The sequence below is a fragment of the Loxodonta africana genome, unplaced genomic scaffold, assembly GCF_030014295.1.
Source record: "Loxodonta africana isolate mLoxAfr1 unplaced genomic scaffold, mLoxAfr1.hap2 scaffold_379, whole genome shotgun sequence".
In the NCBI taxonomy this organism is placed as follows: domain Eukaryota; kingdom Metazoa; phylum Chordata; class Mammalia; order Proboscidea; family Elephantidae; genus Loxodonta; species Loxodonta africana.
Genome location: NW_026975094.1, coordinates 164,047 through 184,041, shown reverse-complemented (window position 1 = coordinate 184,041; position 19,995 = coordinate 164,047).

Sequence of the window (19,995 nt, the reverse complement as noted above, 5' to 3'; positions counted from 1 at the left end):
ATTGGCACCTCCTTTTTGTGAATCACAAAGACCAGTGCTTTATATCAAGCCATTTAGATTTGGGGTATGGAGCAGTGTCATTGAATCAGACAGTGTTCCAGTACTATTCGTAAGATTTCACTGGCCAGTTGTTTTTAGAAATAGATCACTAGGTCCTTTTTCCTAGTCCGTCTAAATCCAGATCTCCACTCAAAGCTGTCTACCATGGGTGAACCTGGTGGTATTTGAAATACCGGTGGCATAGCTTCCAACATCACAGCAACATGCAAGCCACCACACTACAACAAACTGACAGAAGAGTGGTGGGAGTTAAAAATGAGAAGAACCAAAAAGAGTGCTTCTTCCATGTCTGCTGATTTAGAGGAACCATGAGAAATTGTCAAGTGAAGAGTGATTCAGAGAAAAACATGGGTAGAGTGTGACCTAATTTCCATAAAAACAAACAAATGAATGTCCTTACGTGTGTCCCGGCAAAAAGCAGTGTGTAAAAGGGTACATATGTATCTTTGGACACTGGACACTTTGGGGGAGCAGGTACAATATACTTATGTGGGGATGGCTCTTATTATAACTTCTATATACAAATCTCTATTGTTAAATGTGTTATAAGAATGTAAAACCTTTTAAAGTTTAGTAACATCATACGTGTATGTGTGTGTATTTGAAACTTTTTTTTTTTTTTACTATTTTATATATGTGTTTTTTAGTTATCTAGTGTGGCTATAGCAGAGATACCACAAGTGGATGGCTTTAACAAACAGAAACTTATTCTCTCACAGTTTAAGAAGCAAGAAGTTTGAAGTCAGGGCACCAGCTCTAGGAGAAAGCTTTTTCTCTTTGTGGCTCTGGGGGAAGGTCCTTTTCATCTATCTTCCCCTGGCCTAGGAAATTCTCAGCGCGTGGACACTGGGTCAAAAAGACGTGCTCCACTCCAGGCACTTCTTCCTTGGTGGTAGGAGGTCCCTCTCATTTCTGCTCACTTTTCTCTTTGTATCTCAAAAGAGACTGACTCAAGACTCACCCTAATCCTGCAGATTGTGTCCTCCCTCATTAACCTAACTGCCTCTAATCCTGCCTCATTAACATCACAGAGGTTAGAATTTACAACACATAAGTAATCACATCAGATCACAAAATGCAGGACAACCACACAATACTGGGAATCATGGTCTGGCCAGGTTGGCACACATTTTGGGGGACGCTATTCAATCCATAACAATAGAGAAAACACTGTCTTCAATGCCAGATCCAGAGACTTTTATCCATCTATGAAGGGCAAACACAGAAATTGAACAAAATTCAGACCAGCGAATTATTGCTTGCTCTTGTAACTAATGACTTCTTCTGGTCTCCATGCCTGGAAATGGCCAAAAAGAATTCTGTGAGGATTAATTCAGTTATTGCTAAAACATCTACTGCATTTACATGTCTACAGATAAGGAAGAATGATGGACACCATGTGTGATTCATTAAGTAACACAGGGACCATTAGACTATTGTTCTCCTTCTCTGATATGCCACTATCACCTTCTCCCCTTGTTGCTCTCCTGAAAAACCCACGCTTGTATATTCTAGGCTTTTTTCCAGAATTGAATTTGCAGGAAGTTAAAGATATATCTTTGAAAGATAAAGAAGACTTTGGCCACATTGTCTTTAGACAGTCGAACTTCCCAGCCAGCCTCTGTGCAGGATGGGAATTCACAATCCCTCCTACTCAGTACCTCTGAGCAGGACGGGATTTCTGTTTCATTATCAAGAGACTGTGGAATTCACCCCTCTTCAGAAAACTTACTTTCCTTTGCCTCAAACTGTCCCTCTCAGGATCTGTCACGGTCACTCTTAGAAATTCACATGGGCAGCCTGTATGGAAATGCCCATCCTAGAGGCCCTGCCCTCCCTTCCTTGCTCCATAGGGCTTCCTCTGACACTTGGGGTCGCATCTCCCAGGGAGTACACACCTCTGGCACTTTCAGGGATTCCCAGGCCCTGGGATACTGTGGATGGGATTTGGAACTCAATCTGTTTCTTCCCATCCTCACCTTTGGTTATCTGTATTCTGTCTTCACCAGATTTAGGAGGCCATGTCTTCTCTTTGCTCGTTTCATCTCAGTCAGGCTTTTCTATTCCAATTCTCTGATCTCAGAACGGATCAGGTTAGACCACAGAAAAGAGAAAGACCAAGCAAACATCACTGATCTGTGCAGAAGCTGCTGGGAAGGGATTCCATTCTCATTGGTTTAAGGTTTTATGCCCACTTCTCACTGGCAGGCAGGTTCCCCCCAGAATCTGGCTTCTGTCTGCTACCTTGTACTACAAAGAACTCAGTGACCAGCCCACCTTCACAATCACACCTCCCTTAGAGCTATCTTTGCAGAGGCTCTTTCTCAGACTTCCATGTCCCACTGAAATCCCATTTCTCTTTCCTTACAGACATTGTGCTCATTCTCAGGGCCCTGAGACCTCATCTGCAGGTGAGTCTTGTCCTCTTCTCTCCTTGGCGGGGGGAGCTTTGGAGTGGACCTCATGTCTTTGGACAGCTATCCTGGGGCTTCTTCCACCCTGGTGCTCTAGGGCTGGATCTCTCCATGTACTAGAGGGGGCGTGGAAGGGGCACAAGGCTAAAAGAGTGGATCTTCCAGGTGAGGTGGGTTTAAGAAGCCCGAATGAAGTTCTTCCCTGAAGGGTGCATATTTTGCAGTCCAGACATCCTGCTTCTCTCAGTCTGAGACTCCTGGCACGTCTTCAGGCGCTTTCTCCTTTGACCTTGAGGCCATGCCTGCACCCTCTGCAGCCAGGTCTCCCACATGTGTAGCAGCACCAGTAGGTGTGGTAGCCTCTTCAGCCCCTGTCTCCTCCTCCAGATGCTCCTGGAGGTGCCTGGCTCTTCTTGCCAGGACTCCAGGATGCTGACCAGGGACTCAGTGTTGGTTAGACTGAGGGCAGACCTGATGGCACTCACTTTCTTCAAAAACTCAGCCTCAAGACCAGGGGCCTTTTGCCAACAGGGGTGTGAGATGTTTTGGTCTGGTCTGCCAGACCATGGCTAACCCCTTGACCTTACACACTTGGGTAGATACCCATACTTGACCTATTGATCTCTGGAGTAATTTGATGAGTGAGAATTCTGCCTAGTGGAAGCTGATGAAAAAGGCCTCGCTGGTACTTGGGGAATCCTCCTGGGCTTGGAACTTGGGCTTTTTGTTCTCATGTTCTACCCTGAGTGACACTTTCCTCTTGGGTTGAGACTTGCAATAGTGGAGAGTTAATTTACATGAGCCCTCTGGGCTCTGGTGTCTCAACTGTGACCTAAGTCTCTGGTCTCAGGGATCCCTGGAGGCCTTTCCATCACCACCATCCTCCACTTCCACAGTCCCCATGGTTTCTTTCTTCTTCCCCAGGCACCGACCATACTTTAGGGAATTTACTCTGGGCAATAAAGTCTCCTCCAGAAAATTTCGGTGATGGTACTACCTTATAGCAAAAGTCTATCGTTTTTCAAAAAATTATAATACATTGATTTAAAAAAAAAAATTCCCAGTTTTCTTTTAGTAGATTCCAATTCATAGCAACCCTATAGGACAGAGTAGAACTCCCCATAGGGTTTCCAAGGAGCAGCTGGTGGATTCCAACTGCCAAACCTTTTAGTTAGCAGCCAAAGGTTTATCCTGTGATAGTTTATAATATAAACAGAGGATCGCCACATTAAAAAAATTTTTTTTTTTTTTTTTTGCATTTGTTGGATGGAAGTGAATTTGCTCCTGTGGAATATGGAAATTACCTCATCCTCTGCACCTTCATGATAATACATGGTTTCTCTAAAAGGTGTTTTCTATGAAAGTTATTTTTTTTGGTAAATTTAGAATGTAAACATTGAAACAGGAGAATCGGTCTCCTCTTTGTAACTTGTTTTCATCCTCCTTTTAAGGGAAGGATTTTCATAGAAGGAATTATACTTAAAGAGACAGCGTAATTTGTACTTTTCTGTGTAATTTAAAACTTCTCCTCATACCCTTAACTAGCCTGCACCAGGAGATTAAAAGTGCCTTTCTCTGAACACAAGCCCATTACCATGTCCTTCAGGGTGAGGCAGAAACAGATGTCCATATTTGAGAGTCTGATGGCACAAACCTTAATAGCCAAATCACAACCATGCCTCCTGTCTGGGTGGGCGGGGCTTGTATATGTCAGCATAAGGGTCAGTATTTTTCTGAGTTTGAGGGAAGGATTGGCGAGTTAAGGAAGAAAGAGAAGGAGTTTGGGAGGGGAGTGTAAGCTCCAGTGACAGACAGAAGATGGGGTGGGGGATCTCTCAAAGGGTATTAGAGGCCAGTCAGAAAAGCAGGAAGCAGCAGGAAGCAGGGCCAGTGGAGGGCAGCACTGGGTGGAGGAGGACAGCAGAGGTAATAGTAGTAGGGAGGGCAACAAAACTGGCCTGAAAAGAGTGATACATGACTGATCCTAGATGAAGCTCAGGTTAAGAAAAGTAGGAAAATAAAAAATTCTATCCTGTATCCATGTTTGTGGTTAGGGGTTGTTAGGCTCTTGAGGGAGGTGGGCAGGAGACATAGGAGGGGAAGGGGAGTTCCTGGATCTAGGGAGGAGTCTATAGCCCTTCTGCCCTCAATGATGTGGGTTCTGGGCTCTTCAACCTACCACTCCCAGAACCTCCTGAGAAATTTCCTTAGTTCTTCACATGGTATATTAATTCTATCTCATTAGAAAATATAATAATTAAGTACACTTCTTGCTACCCACCCTTTCCACCATCCTATACTCTCTGCCCCAGTTGCCCACTGGCTTCCTTCCCTTCCACCATGTTCAGATCCAGAACAATAGAGTGCCTTGTCTGCAGCTATTCTGGAAAGCTCTCAAACTTACAATTGAATTCTTTCATTTCATCCCTCATTTTTCCTACATTTCTTATTGACAAAATAAACTTTGGTTAATTATCTACTAAATGACAGAAAGTGCTTTCTCAGGAGAATCTTCCTTATGACCTTATCCATTCGTTCCAAATCCTTCATCTTGTCCTACCACGGCTCTCTTTTCTGGTGGAAGTCAGAGCTTTTGTTCTGTAGCACTCATCAATCTGGGACAACTTTTCCTCACCTTTATCTAGAGTCTTAGAGAAAGGCCTTTTCCTTGTGTGTCACTGTTTCATCCTGCTTGGGTGAAGATGTCCAAACATAATGGTCTGAAGGACCTTTATCCCTTCTCCCAGCAGGAACCTTTGATAAACTGGGGACTCTGGCTTGCTCCTGAATTTCCTTGATTCAGTAGCTACAGTTTCTCTCCCACAAGACCTGAGGTTGGCACCCATTTCAAAAAGCAGCTGAGATCTGAGTAGGCACCAAGGCTTCCATAATCCTGTGTGACATCATTGCTGACACTGCTGAGTTCCATGGGCCCAGTTTGAAGCTAAACACGGCAACCAGAAAAACATGAAACTGTCAGGTATCATGGGCAGCTGCTTTCTCCCAGTCCTCTCATTTGACTCTGTTGGAATCATGTCTCTCCAGCTCTGGTTATAAAATGTCCACTCTGAGCCCCTCTTAGGTCTCCTTAGTCTCTGAGTCTTCACACAGGCTCTGCTCTCTGACTAGGAGATGCTCTCTCCCTTCCCGTCTGCTGGCCTACTCTCCCTGTTGAAGTGTCAAGGTGAAGAAAACTGACCCCATTGGAACAGATTAGGCTTATGACTTACCAAAAAGCCCTAAGACTCAGGAATTTTGTGGTCAGCCAGAATGGGAAGTTTGGGAGTTGACTTGGGGAAAGCCCATGACAGACTCTGCTTTTGTTTAGGAGGCTATTTAGAAGAGAAACCAGCCAATGGGGAGACCATTTGAGGAGGAAATTAAGAAGGTTGGGGTGGTGATGAGGAAGGAGGAGACTTCTCCAAGGAAAATAAAAGTTTCCACATGGGGATGGTAGGGGCTTGTTTTGTGTGACCCCAAAGGACAGAAGAGGCAGGAATGGTAGGGAAACAATAGAACAAAAGATAATCTGTGCCTGTTCAAAAATATAACAAATGCCCCAGTGTTTTCATCCTGTTTCCTCAGACTTTTCTCATCAAGCCATCCTTCCCCGTTTACTGAAGCCTCTGGAAAATACCTGGGGCTTCCTGGATGCTCGGCCTTTTTTAACCCCTTAACTATTCAGTCATATTCCCAACTTGGTTCAGGCATCACTTCTTCGTTGTAGTCTTCCCTGAATCTTCTCCTGGTAGATGAGTCCACTTCTTGCTCTGTACTCCATTGTACCCAGGAAACCCTTTACCACAGCATAAAACACAATTGCATTTACTACACATTCTTCCCCTCTCTGTTCCCACGCCTTCTATGAGACTCTGGAGCACCTTTCATTAGCAGTAGGAGTCTTTTTCCACCTGTTAGTTGAAGGCCGACCTTACAGTTGCTTTGGCCGTTGAAATAGTAGCAAGGATGATACAAGGAGAGAATTGAAAAGATTTTACGTTGAGTCTTGCCCTTTTGTTGCTCTTAAACCCTGAGAACCTGTGGGAGTGACCCCAGGCCAGCCTGCTGAATGATGAGGGATCATTGGAAAGAGGATCCAGCGGTTTCACTGAGTTGATTTTAGACAAACTGGCTCCAAGCTGACCTGGAAGCAAATTGTAGACACATGAGTAAGCCCTGCTGCGAGCCACTGTGGCTGGCCCAGATCAGAAGAACCCCAAATTGACAACCTGCAGAATTGTGAGCTTAGTAAATAGTTGTTTTTTTAAGACACTACCTTTTGGAGTCATTTCTTACACAGTAATATGTGACTGATACACCTGTTAACTTGGCCGTTTCTCTCACTAGGCAGTGAGGCAACTTCTCTAAGTCATTTCATCACCAAGAGCATCTGGCCTAGGGTCTGACATGTAGCTGTTTATACAGGAAATCTTTGTTGACTTAATGCATGAATGAGTAATATGAATTGTAAGTGTGAGTCTGCACAAAATCATGTATGAAAAAAAGCATGATTTTTTAAAAAATAAAATGAATTGAGGCTCAGAACTACCTGCTTACAAAATTGAGGGGAGTTTTTAACCTCACTTACTTTTAGGGTACTCCCTCATCCAGATATGCAGTAATTCCCAGGGTCTAAGGACCAGTGCTTGGAGAAGACCTTCAACACACCCATTGCCTCAGCCTATGTGGGTGATCTCTCTAGAAGCATTCGTTCTGCTGTTTCCATTCTCAGCTGGAGCATGGGAACCTTGGTGGGGCTGTCAACAGCATAACAGCTTTTGTCTACTTACATGCCTGCATCAGCCTTTGAGGTGCTGTAACCTACTCCAGGGCACTGTCAAGAAGGAGGTCCTACCCCTTCCCAATGTCTAGGACCCTACTATCTGACTGTCACTCTTCCCCTGGGCTCCAGTCCACTCAGTGTGATCACCCCAGTGAGCTGAGGCTTTTACCACAGACTCTTCAGAGTCTTGAAGTTTCAGAGCTTCAACACCGTGACTCCAGCTATCTCCTTGAAATGAGGTAGGGAAGGAGGAAAAATGGAGGAAGATTTTATTTTCCATTTAATGTTACAATAAAATTTCTTGCCATGTATTTTCAAAGGGTCCTGCCTAACAATTCCCTCTGTTCTCTTACAAGATGTACGACAATGAAGAGTGAATGTTTGTTGTGTCATAATCTGCAGAAGAATGCAAAGTGCACATGGAGTCTATTCCCCCGATGCTCACACTAGAGCACCCCACCCACGTGGAAATCTCTGCTAGTGTTACTGAGTCCCTCCCACATCCACAGTGAACAGCTTTCAGATTCTTATAAGAGGGAATTGTGTCCTAGCACCAGCTGCTCCCTGGAAACCCTATGGGGCAGTTCTACTCTGTCGTATAGGGTCTCTGAGTCAGAATTGACTCAGTGGCTACGGGTTTGGTTTTTTCCTTCAGGCGGGTGGTCGGAGTTTGATGTCAGCTCCATAATCATGTTATTAAAAATAATGACAGGGTAGCAGGTGAAAGCAACAAAACAAAACTGAAATGAAATGGCTTTTTTACATTTATTGGCCCCACGGAGTTCCTTCGAGGTGTTTACTTTTCACTAGATTCGGAGAAATCTTTGTGAGAGAGACACAGCTTGAGATAGCTCCAAAATTACATGTTTCCCTCCTTAATGTTAGGTTACATTAAGAGCTGGTTGGCTGGTTTATCATCTGCCTGCTTCACAAAAATAGAAGGCCCATGCAGGCAGGAACTTGTCTGTTGTGTTTGTCAGAGCATCCTGGTACCTGGCACCTAAGAAGTGCTAAAAAATGATTTGAGTGAATGTGGGTGGGTTTTTATAAAAAACACTGTGTTGCTGTCTTTATTTAGTTAAATAGTGAAAACGGATAAGGAAAATGGAGGCAATTACTTGTATAATTTAGAGTTACATAAGATGAGAATAGAACTTGAATAATGAAGAGATAAAAAAATAAGCTGTGTGGATGGAATGTACCCCCTTCCCTTTGCTTTGGAGGGAAACATTTTAAAATTGGATTGTTTTTTCCCTACTGATTTATAGGTTCTATATGTTAATTGAAAAGTTAGTCTTTTAGGAATCACGAATATTTCTATTGAGATACTATTCACCTGCCGTAACACTGCCTTTGAAAATATGCACAATACCGTGGCTTTTAGTATATGGGCAGACTTGGCACAACAGTCACCACTGTCTAGCTTCAGAATATTTTCAGTGCCCAGTAAATAAAGGCCCTTGTTAATAAAGGCGTATTAACAGTCATCCTCATTACTCCTTTCCTCCAAGCCGTAGCAACCACTAATCTACTTCTGTCTGTGTTGGTTTGTTCTGGACATTTCATGTAAATGGAATCATACACGATGCGGTCATTTGTGTTTGGCTTCTTTCATTTAGCGTAATGTTCTCAAGGTTCGTCCATATTGTGGCATGTAGCAGTACTTGGTGCCTTTTTGTGGCTGAGTAATATTCCAGTCTATGAATATACCACATCCTGTCTATCAGGTCATGACATTTGGGTTCTCTCCACATTTTGGCTGTTATGAATAACACTACTAGGAATCCTCTGTGTGAGTTTGTATGTGAACATGCTTTTGATTCTCCGGGGTGCAGACCTAGGAGTGCAATTGCAGTGTTGTATGGAAATTCTCTGTTTAACTGTCTGCAGAATTGCCAAACCGTTTTCCAAAACAATTGGATCATTTTACATTTCCACCAGCAGTATTCCAGCTTCTGCACATCGTCGCCGACACTTGTCCATCCTGTTGAGTTTAGCCATCTTACTGCTTTTGAAATAATAGTGCACTTTAGTTTAGATTTGCATTTTCCTGATGACTAATGAGGTTACGCTTCTTTTCCTGTGCTTGTTGAGAGTTTCTGTATCTGCTTTCGAGAAATCTCTATTCAAATCCTTAGCCTGCAAACTTTTTTTCAGCTTTTTGCCTGTATTTTTACTCTCTTCATGTACTTTTTGATATGCCAAAGATCTATATAGATCTTAACAGTTTTAGCCTTCATATTTTGGGATTTTTAAAAAGTCTTTCTCTTTTATCAATAAAAAGAAAATAAAAACTTCTAAAATTTTTATGGTTGCATATTTTAATTTTAAATATTCGATCCATCTGGAATTTTGTTTTGTGTAAGGTATGAGAAAAAGGATGAAAACATTTTTACAGGTGGTCTGAGTGATTACCAAATTGCTACAAACGCTCCTTTTCCCATGACCCATATCTTAACTGCATTTTCCCGTAGTCCGTACAGAGACGCCTTTTTACAAAGGGAGGCCACCATTCCCAGCCATTTCATTTTAAGGTTTGTTTTGCTGCAATTAAATCCCTTGTGTATCTTATCTACACACCTTTTCTATTAAGCTAATACAAATTTTGTGTGAGTAGGACCTTGGCGAGTGTAAGATGGGCTTGAATTTCATAACTGGTTCCATGTGGTGCAGCCCAGCAGACGGACAGACAGAAGCAGGGGCTGCAGAGGCGACAGAAGCTATGAGAACGTGAGCCTCTAGAGATTTGCTGTGGAATTTCACATAAAGCTCTAGACTTTTCTGTGTAAACTTATCATCATATATGGGCATCACCTTAGAACAGACAGAGAATAATGCTTTAAAAGTTAGACATTCCTAAGGAAGGTGTTCATTCCTTAGCGGATGCTGAGAAGTGTATGTGTTTTGGTGAAGATATGTACTCATTTCTACTGGGTATGTATCTAGAAGTAGAATTGCTGGGTCCTAGGATACATGTATGTTCACAGCTTTTGTAGATACAGACAAAACATTTTTAAACTGGTTGTACCAAATTACACTTCCACTAGCGGTAGATTAGAGCTCCAGTTACTCCACGTTATACCCAATAGTTGGTATTTTCCATCTTTTCCATTTTAGCCAATCTGGCGTGTAGGGGATAATATCACATTGTGGCTTTTAATTAGAATTTCTCTGATAACCAGTGAAGGTTTGTCACTTTTCATATGTTTCTTGGCCATATAGAAATCTTTTATACAGTGTTCAAGTATTTGCTCATTTTTCTATCAAACTGTCTGCTTTCTTTTTCCTTTTTTCTTTTTGGATTGTTCTTTATGTATTCCAGAACCAAGTCAGTAGTAGGATATATGTATTGCAAATAACTTCTGCTACCACATGAATTCACCCTTGTGGCTTGTCGTGAACTTTCAGATTCAAAAACCCGTCTTTTACAAGAACAAGCAAATGTGTAGACATAAAAGTTTATTAGGGGTTACCAGGGGCAGGAGGGAGGAAATAAAGAGGTGTTCCTGCATATGGAGACTGAGTTCTGGTTAACAGTGGTGGAAAAGTCACATTGATGAAGGGCAGGGTTGCACAGCCAATTAATGGTAATTACTGTCAGTTGTTCAGTCACCAAAGGTTGTGTGGGATGTTTGCAACAACAAAAACAATGAGCAGCTGCTGAGGCAACATAATAGTGCTCAACGGATGAGGCGTATTCTTTTATTATACTTTTCTCTATCTTCTAATTTGTTTTTATAACATGTTTGCATGATGAAAGTGGATAACAGGGTCTATCCCACCATTACATCCTTCTAAGGTTTAAATGAGGGACTACATGCCGTCAGCAGAGGCTCAGCCTTAGTTGCCACTCAAGAAATGCTTCATTTCTCCCACTCTTCTGGCTCACTGTCTTCTCCCCTGGTTTATTTGCTCTTCTCTTTCGAGCTGGAAGCATGTGACCAGAGGCTTCCCGACACCATCATTCTGCTTTCCATACCAATGTTATTGTAGTTCTTGGATTCCTGGGCAGCCTCTCCGCAGGTTTAATTCTTTCACTTCTGTTCATTTATTGTTTAAATATATTCCTTTAATTTTGTCCTGCTTGTAGAAGTATATTCTAGTCATTGAAAATTTGGAAACTAGCCTAACACACATGGGAACACCATGAGTAAGAATAGACTCATGGCAATGGGTTTTATATGTGTGTCGCACACATTTATGTATATTCACATAAATATTATATCCTGCTCCTTTCACTCAATATTAGCCTTTTCCATGATAAAGTTTTGTTTATTTTACAGACAACATCAAATTGTTGTATTATATTCTGCTGTGTGCAAGGAGTATATAATTTTAGCAATTTGACTATACTTGAAATATTAAATGTGCATGTTTCTAGTAATCTTCAACCTATACTTAAATCTTTTAACAAAGATCTTTGCTATTGAACCTTTTTATTGAATTGTTATTCAGCATTCTTTAACGCTAAGAGATAGTCTCAGGATCAACTCAGATCATATTTTCTCCCTCTTACACACGAAGGCCCTTAAGGTATTCAGAGATTGTTGTTGTTGTTGTTAGGTGCCATCGAGTCAGTTCTGACTCATAGTGACCCTAGACACAACAGAACGAAACACTGCCTGATCCTGCGCCATCCTTACAATCATTGTTATGCTTGAGCTCACTGTTGCAGCCACTGGGTCAATCCACCTCATTGAGGGTCACCCTCTTTTCCGCTGACCCTGTACTCTGCCAAGCATGACGTCCGTCTCCAGGGACTGATCCCTCCTGACAACATATCCAAAGTATGTAAGACGCAGCCTCACCATCCTTGCCTCTAAGGAGCATTCTGGCCACACTTTTTCCAGAACAGATTTGTTCATTCTTTTGGCAGTCCATGGTATATTCAATATTCCTCGCCAACACCACAATTCAAAGGCGTCAACTCTTCTTCCGTCTTCCTTATTCATTGTCCAGCTTTCACATGCATATGATGTGATTGAAAATAGCATGGCTTGGGCCAGGCGCACCTTAGTCTTCAGGGTGAGATCTTTGCTCTTCAACACTTTGAAGAGGTCCTTTGCAGCAGATTTATTTGCCCAATGCAATGTGTCTTTTGATTTCTTGACTGCTGCTTCCATGGCTGTTGATTGTGGATCCAAGTAAAATGAAATCCTTGACAACTTCAGTCTTTTCTCCATTTCTCATGATGTTGCACATTGGTCCAGTTGTGAGGATTTTTGTTTTCTTTATGTTGAGGTGTAATCCATACTGGAGGCTGTGGTCTTTGATCTTCATTAGTAAGTGCTTCAAGTCCTCTTCACTTTCAGCAAACAGGGTTTTGTCATCTGCATAATGAAGGTTGTTAATGAGCCTTCCTCCAATCCTGATGCCCCGTTCTTCTTCATATAGTCCAGATTCTTGTATTATTTGTTCAGTATACAGATTAAATAGGTATGGTGAAAGAATACAACCCTGACCCACAACTTTCCTGACTTTAAACCAATCAGTATCCCCTTGTTCTGTCTGAACAACTGCCTCTTAATCTATGTAAAGGTTCCTCATGAGCACAATTAAGTATTCTGGAATTCCCATTCTTCCCAGTGTTATCCATAGTTTGTTATGATCCACACAGTTGAATGCCTTTGCATAGTCAATAAAACACAGGTAAACATCCTTCTGGTAGTCTCTGCTTTCAGCCAGGATCCATCTGACATCAGCAAGGATATCCCTGGTTCCATGTCCTCTTCTGAAACCAGCCTGAATTTCTGGCACTACCCTGTCGATATACTACTGCAGCCGTTTTTAAAAGATCTACAGCAAAATTTTGCTTGCGTGTGATATTAATGATATTGTTCTATAATTTCCACATTCATTTGGATCACCTTTCTTGGGAATAGGCATAAATATGGATCTCTTCCAGTCAGTTGGCCAGGAAGCTGTCTTCCATATTTCCTGGCATAGACGAGTGAGCATCTCCAGTGCTGCATCTGTTTGCTGAAACATCTCTATTGATACTCCATCAATTCCTGGAGCCTTGTTTTTCGCCAATGCCTTCAGAGCAGCTTGGACTTCTTCCTTCAGTACCATTGGTTCCTGATCATAGGCCACCTCTTGAAATGGTTGAATATTGACCAATTCTTTTTGGTATAATGATTCTGTGTATTCCTTCCATCTTCTTTTGATGCTTCCTGCGTCGTTTAATATTTTCCCCATGGAATCCTTCACTTTCGCAACGCGAGGCTTGATTTTTTTCTTCAGTTCTTTTAGCTTCAGAAACACCGAGCGTGTTCTTCCCTTTTGGTTTTCCATCTCCAGCTCTTTGCACATGTCATTGTAATACTTTACTTTGTCTTCTTGAGAGGCCCTTTGAAATCTTCAGTTCTTCTACTTCATCAATTCTTCCTTTTGCTTTAGCTGCTCGACATTCGAGAGCAAGTTTCAGAGTCTCCTCTGACACCCATCTTGGTCTTTTCTTTCTTTCCTGTCTTTTCAGTGACCTCTTGCTTTCTTCATGGATGATGTCCTTGATGTCATTTGAAAACTTGTCTGGTCTTCGGTCACTAGTGTTCAATGTGTCAAATTTATTCCTGAGATGGTCTCTAAATTCAGGTGGGATATTTTTGCTCTCATGGACTTGCTCTGATTTTCTTCAATTTCAGCTTGAACTTGAATATGAGCAATCGATGCTCTGTTCCACAGTCGGCCCCTGGCCGTTTTGTGACTGATGATATTGAGCTTTTCCATCGTCTCTTTCCACAGATGTAGTCAATGTGATTTCTGTGTGTTCCATCTGGTGAGGTCCATGTGTATAAAACTGCTTATATTGGTGAAAGAAGGTATTTGCAAAGAAGAAGTCGTTGGTCTTGCAAAATTCTATCATTTGATCTCCGGCATTGTTTCTATCACCAAGGCCCTATTTTCCAACTACTGATCCTTCTTTGGTTCCAACTTTTGCATTCCAATAGCCAGTAATTATCAATGCATCTTGATAGCATGTTCGATCAATTTCGGACTGCAGCAGCTGGAAAAAGTCTTCTATTTGTTCATCTTTGGGCCCTGGTGGTTGGTATGTAAATTTGAATAATAGTCGTATTAACTGGTCTTCCTTGTAGGAGTATGGATATTATCCTATTATTGACAGCGTTGTATTTCACGATAGATCTTGAAATGTTCTTTTTGACGATGAATGCAACATCATTCCTCCTCGAGTTGTCATTCCCAGCATAGAAGACTATATGATTGTCTGATTCAAAATGGCCAATACCAACCCATTTCAGCTCACTAATGCCTAGGATATCGATGTTTGTGCATTCCATTTCATTTTTGATGATTTCCAATTTTCCGAGATTCATACTTCCTACATTCCAGGTTCCGATTACTAATGGATGTTTGCAGCTGTTTCTTCCTATTTTGAGAAATGCCATATCAGCAGATGAAGGTCCCAAAAGCTTTACTCCATCCATGTCATTAAGGTTGACTCTACTTTGAAGAGGCAGCTCTTCCCCAGTCATCTTTTGAGTGCCTTCCAACCTGGGGGGGTCATCTTCCAGCCATATATCAGACAGTGTTCCGTTGCTGTTCATAAGGTTTTCACTGGCTAATGCTCTCCAGAAGTAGACTGCCAGGTCCTTCTTCCCAGGCTCTCTTGGTCTGGAAGCTCAGCTGAAACCTGTCCTCCATGGGTAACCCTGCTGGTATCTGAATACCGGTGGCATAGCTTCCAGCATCACAGCAACACACAAGCCCCCACAGTACGACAAACTGACAGACACATGGGGGTAGCAAACTATGATTTCATTCATCATTTTCATTTTTTCATTCAATAAATATTTAGAGAGATTCCATGTGCCAGGAATAGTCTACATCATGTGGACACAGTGGTGAAAGGTACACATTATCCCTGCCATTGTGAAGGGGACACCCAGTGCGGGTGGGAGGGGGACTGGTAAAATGCAGCCCAGAGAAAGAACAGACCATGCTCCAGGAACCACACTGGACTTCAGAGAGCTTTGTGGGCTGCCGTTCATCTGTCCGGCTTGTAGATGTCAGAGTGCCCTCAGGCTCAGTGCTTAGTCCTCTCTCTCTGTTGACACCCTCTCTCTAGGATGCCTCAGTGAGTCAGTGGCTGTCTGTCTGTATCTGAGGATGCGATGTTTACACTTCCATCCATTTCAACTCTTACTGGTTCGCGACTGCTATTCAAATGTCGGCCTAATTCTCTGTACCGAGTTCTTCATCTGTAAAATGTGCCTTATAATGATACATTCCTCACATGGGTATCATGCAGAGCAAGTATCTTAAGAAAGGAGAAGCCCTCACAAGAGTCCTGGCACCAGTAAGTGTTAGCTGTCAATATTATTACCTGACATCTCTACGTAGATGTCTAACAGCTATTCCATGTTATCAACACCATGAAACAATTCTTGGTCCCAACCCCATTCCACCCTTATTGATGAATTTCTCAGGGCTTCAGTGATGGGAATGTGTGTGTTTTTCCACATAATGGACATGGCTAATAAAGGTTGGCCTGGTCCTTCATAATAAGTTGCTCCAAAGTTTATATGGGTGGACTCAGACAAGTGATAGCCAACTAATAGAGACGAAAAATAGAACTCTTAGCTGCTCATATTTGTACTCTCAGCCTAGAATATCTTGTGAGGGTACTATATGGACTGAATTGTGTAACCCCAAAGGTATGTTGAAATCCTAACTACTGTACCTATAAATGTGACCTGATTTGGAAATAGGGGATTTTTAAAATTATTTTAATGAGGCCATACCAGTGTAGGGTGGGTCCTAAACCTAATCCCTTCTGAGTTATAAAAAGAGCAGAATAGGCACAGACACAAACAGGGGAAGAGGGAGACAGACAAAGGGGAAGATAATCTACAAGGCCAGGAACACAAAGGTGGCTGGAAGCTGCTAGAAGCTGAAGTAGACATGAGCCATGCCCTGAATTCCTATTTCTAGCCTCCCGAACTGTGAGAAAATAAATATCTGTTCTTTAAAGCCACCCAATTGTGTTATTTTTTTCTCATGGCAGTACTAGATGACTAACACATACCCATGGTTATACATGAAGCCTGGTGTAAAATAGTGTTCTCCCCTCCTTGTCTAGCCCACCCAAATCCTGCTATTTCCCTATCAGTGTCCTCTGTTTTCACTAAGAGCTACAACAGAGTCGGCTTGATGCTGATGCATAGAAATGCAGTTTATTTTTTAGTTTATATTTACGATTGACTGGCATTAATTTCAATGGTTTGTAAATTTTTCTGTGGAGGCATTTCTGTAATCTATAAATAATAGCAGTTGCAGCTTTTCCTTCTTTTTGTTGTCGTTTTGTTCTAGCTTGGACCTCCAGTGTTAAATATTTAATATAAATAATGATAGAAAGCATCCTTATTTTTTTAATAATTTTTTTCTGCTTTAAGTGAAAGTTTTCAAATCAAGTCAGTCTCTCACACAAAAACCCATATACACCTTGCTACACACTCCCAATTACTCTCCCCGAGGCAGCCTGCTCTCTCCCTCCACTCTCTCTTTTCGTGTCTGTTTCACCAGCTTCTAACCCCCCTCTACCCTCTCATCTCTCTTCCAAGCAGGAGATGCCAACATAGTGTCAAGTGTCCACCTGACCCAAAAAGCTCACTCCTCACCAGCATCCCTCTCCAACCCATTGTCCAGTCCAATTCATATCTGAAGAGTTGGCTTCGGGAATGGTTCCTGTCCTGGGGCAACGGAAGGTCTGGGGGCCATGACCACCGGGATCCTTCCAGTCTCAGTAAGACCATTAAGTATGGTCTTATGAGAATTTGGGGTCTGCATCCCACTGTTCTCCTGCTCCCTCAGGGTTTCTGTGTTGTGTTCCCTGTCAGGGCAGTCATTGGTTGTAGCCAGACACCATCTAGTTCTTCTGGTCTCAGGATGATGTAGTCGCTGATTCATGTGGCCCTTTCTGTCTCTTGGGCTCGTAATCACCTCATGTCCTTGGTGTTCTTCATTCTCCTTTGATCCAGGTGGGTTGAGTCCAATGGATGCATCTTAGATGGCTGCTTGCTAATGTTTAAGACGCAAGGGCTTCTCTCGGCGCTGTTTCTGTCCACAACGGGTGTGCAGCTCTGAGATTTGGGCTCATTTAATTTCAGCCTCTGGAATGTTCATACTTTATGTTCTGGTTCCGCCCCGCCCCCATCCACCTTCAACACTTTCCTTTGCAGAGTCCTGAGATAGTGTCCCATGCATTTGTCCAGATACTTGGTTGTCAGATGCCAGCATAGCCATCGGGGGCAGTGCTGTTGTGGTTGATGGGGGAGGGACTGTACACTGAAGGAGCTGCAAGGCCTGGCTGCCTTGTGTGAGCAGGACGGGGGTGTGCTGAGGAGTGGGTGCTGAAGGTGCTGAGTCAAGAGGCGTTTAATATAAAGTTGGGTCAAGGAGAGTTTGTTGACAAGGATTTATTGCCGTAGCAAGGGTTCTGGAACTGGGTTTAATATGCTGTGGGATTGCTTTTGGAAGCTTAGAAAAGGCAATGGCCCACATTCTCTGAAATCGAAATGCCAGACCTGCTGTGTCAGATGTTGGAAGAGGGATTAAAAGCCTCCAATATGTGGGCATGTCTGAGTTAGTCTTCTGTAAGACCATTTCTTGGAGGTCCTGAAGGACACCCATTTCATCAGAAGAATAAGGAATGTGGAGATGAGGGAGCACCAGCAACATAGAGCTTACCAATATGTATACTTTGTAGGGAGTCCCTGGACGCCACAAACAGTTAAGTGCTCGAATGTTATCCAAAAGTTTGGCCGTTTGAACGTATTCAGAGAGTCCTTGGAAGACAGTCCTGGCCATCTGCTACTAAAGGATGAAAGCCTTAAAAACACTCTTGAACAGTTTGTTCTACTATGCCCACATGGGGTGGTCATGAGTCAGAAATGACTTGATGACAACTAACAGCAACAATCGTCTTTAGGCTCAGGTTGTTAGTGGGAGCTGGGCTGCCTAGTAGCAATGCAAATCATGGGATCCCAGCTCCACAGAGGCCAGGTGGAAGTACTTAACTGTCAGAAACAAGTTGTGTGTGATTACAGTAGTGGTCAGCAGGTCACAGTAGTAGTTATCTATTGGAGCATAATAGATTATCCCCAAACTTAGCAGGTGTGAGATAAATGGAAAATTAATATTCAACTCATTCTGATAAATTTGGAACTAGACAAAATTTTTGGTATCACTGAACATAGTTTTAAGGTGAAGGAATAAACTAGAAAATTTAAATAAGTATAATAAGAGGTTTTTCAAATAATGATGATATAATTGCACACCTGAATAAAAGACAAATACATCAAAATCAATGGTTTCTCTCCAGTATAGACATGAGGGTCTCAAATTGGTAAGGGTGAGAAGGGCAGACCGTTCTCTTGCCCCTACTACTTGACTGGATCAAACTGTGTTCAAAACTGTAAAATACTTAGGAAAACATTGTTTTGACCAGAGCAGCAAAGGACTTCTATGACGAAAACTAATGTACTAAATGATGTACATAATGTAAATAATGTACATAAAATGAAACCTGAATATATGCAAAAAATATGCCATATTTTCAAATGAGAAGTCTTGTCAATTAAATGGAGGTCCCTAAAACTAATATATAAGTGGAATGTATTTCCAGTCGGAATATTAAGATAGTTGTTTTTGAATTGTATACAGTAATCGTATGCTACAAATAGTACAGTAGATAGCAGAGGATGTTGCTGGTGTTAGGAGACTTGGAGTCCATTTCTGACTCATAGCGATCCCATTTCACTGCCCCCTAGGGTTTTCTAGGCTGTGATCATTATGGGAGCAGAACAACAGGTCTTTCCCCTCAGTGCCCCCTGGTGGGTTCGACCTGCCAAACCTTCTTTGGATTAGCAGATGAGCACTTAATCACTGCAACACTGTGGCTGCCTTAAAAGGTATAGAGAAGAAAAACATGAAAAAGCAGGATACTGACAGGTGTCTACCTCTTAAGGTAACAGAACAAATTGATATTACATAGCATAGAAACTGACAATTCTACCAATGAAAGAAAATCTGCCAAGAAGTCACAATAACCATTGATACAAAGGCGGTATTTTGAGAAAATTATATTTATTTATTTAATGGTGCTGACTCAAGTGATCATTCTGGGGGACAAAGCTTGTAAAAATGTGATACACAAATGATATATTTGGAAAATCATGTGAAATGGAGATGACAAGGCTTAAGAACAATTTCCATTTTACACAGAAGGATAAAAGTTAAGCACTTGAAAAATGAGCAGTGAATTCAAACAGATCGTTCACAGCAAATCCACATGCCCAATAAACATAGTCCAAGTTGCTCAAAAACACTGGTAGTTAAGAAAATATCAAAGTCCCAGTGAAACTGGCACAATTTAAAAATCAACACCATCTATAGCTGGCTGGGCTGTGGGGAGAAGGAAACCCTGAGACATGGCTGGAGAGGTGCATTATGGCAGCCTACAGGGGAAAGACATGGCCATGGCTCTGTACTTTAAAAACATACTTTGAACTGGAAATCTCACTCTATGGAGTCTATTCCACAGAAACAGATCCTGTAGTACACCAAGGATAGTTATTATTAGTGTTGACCAAACATTGACTGTACATTGATAGTTGAATGATAGATAACTTATGGTAAAGCTACATCATCAATAAATGAGTTGTTGTAGTTGAGTGGGAAAAATATCTGTGAGGTATTATTGAAGTATTACTGAAA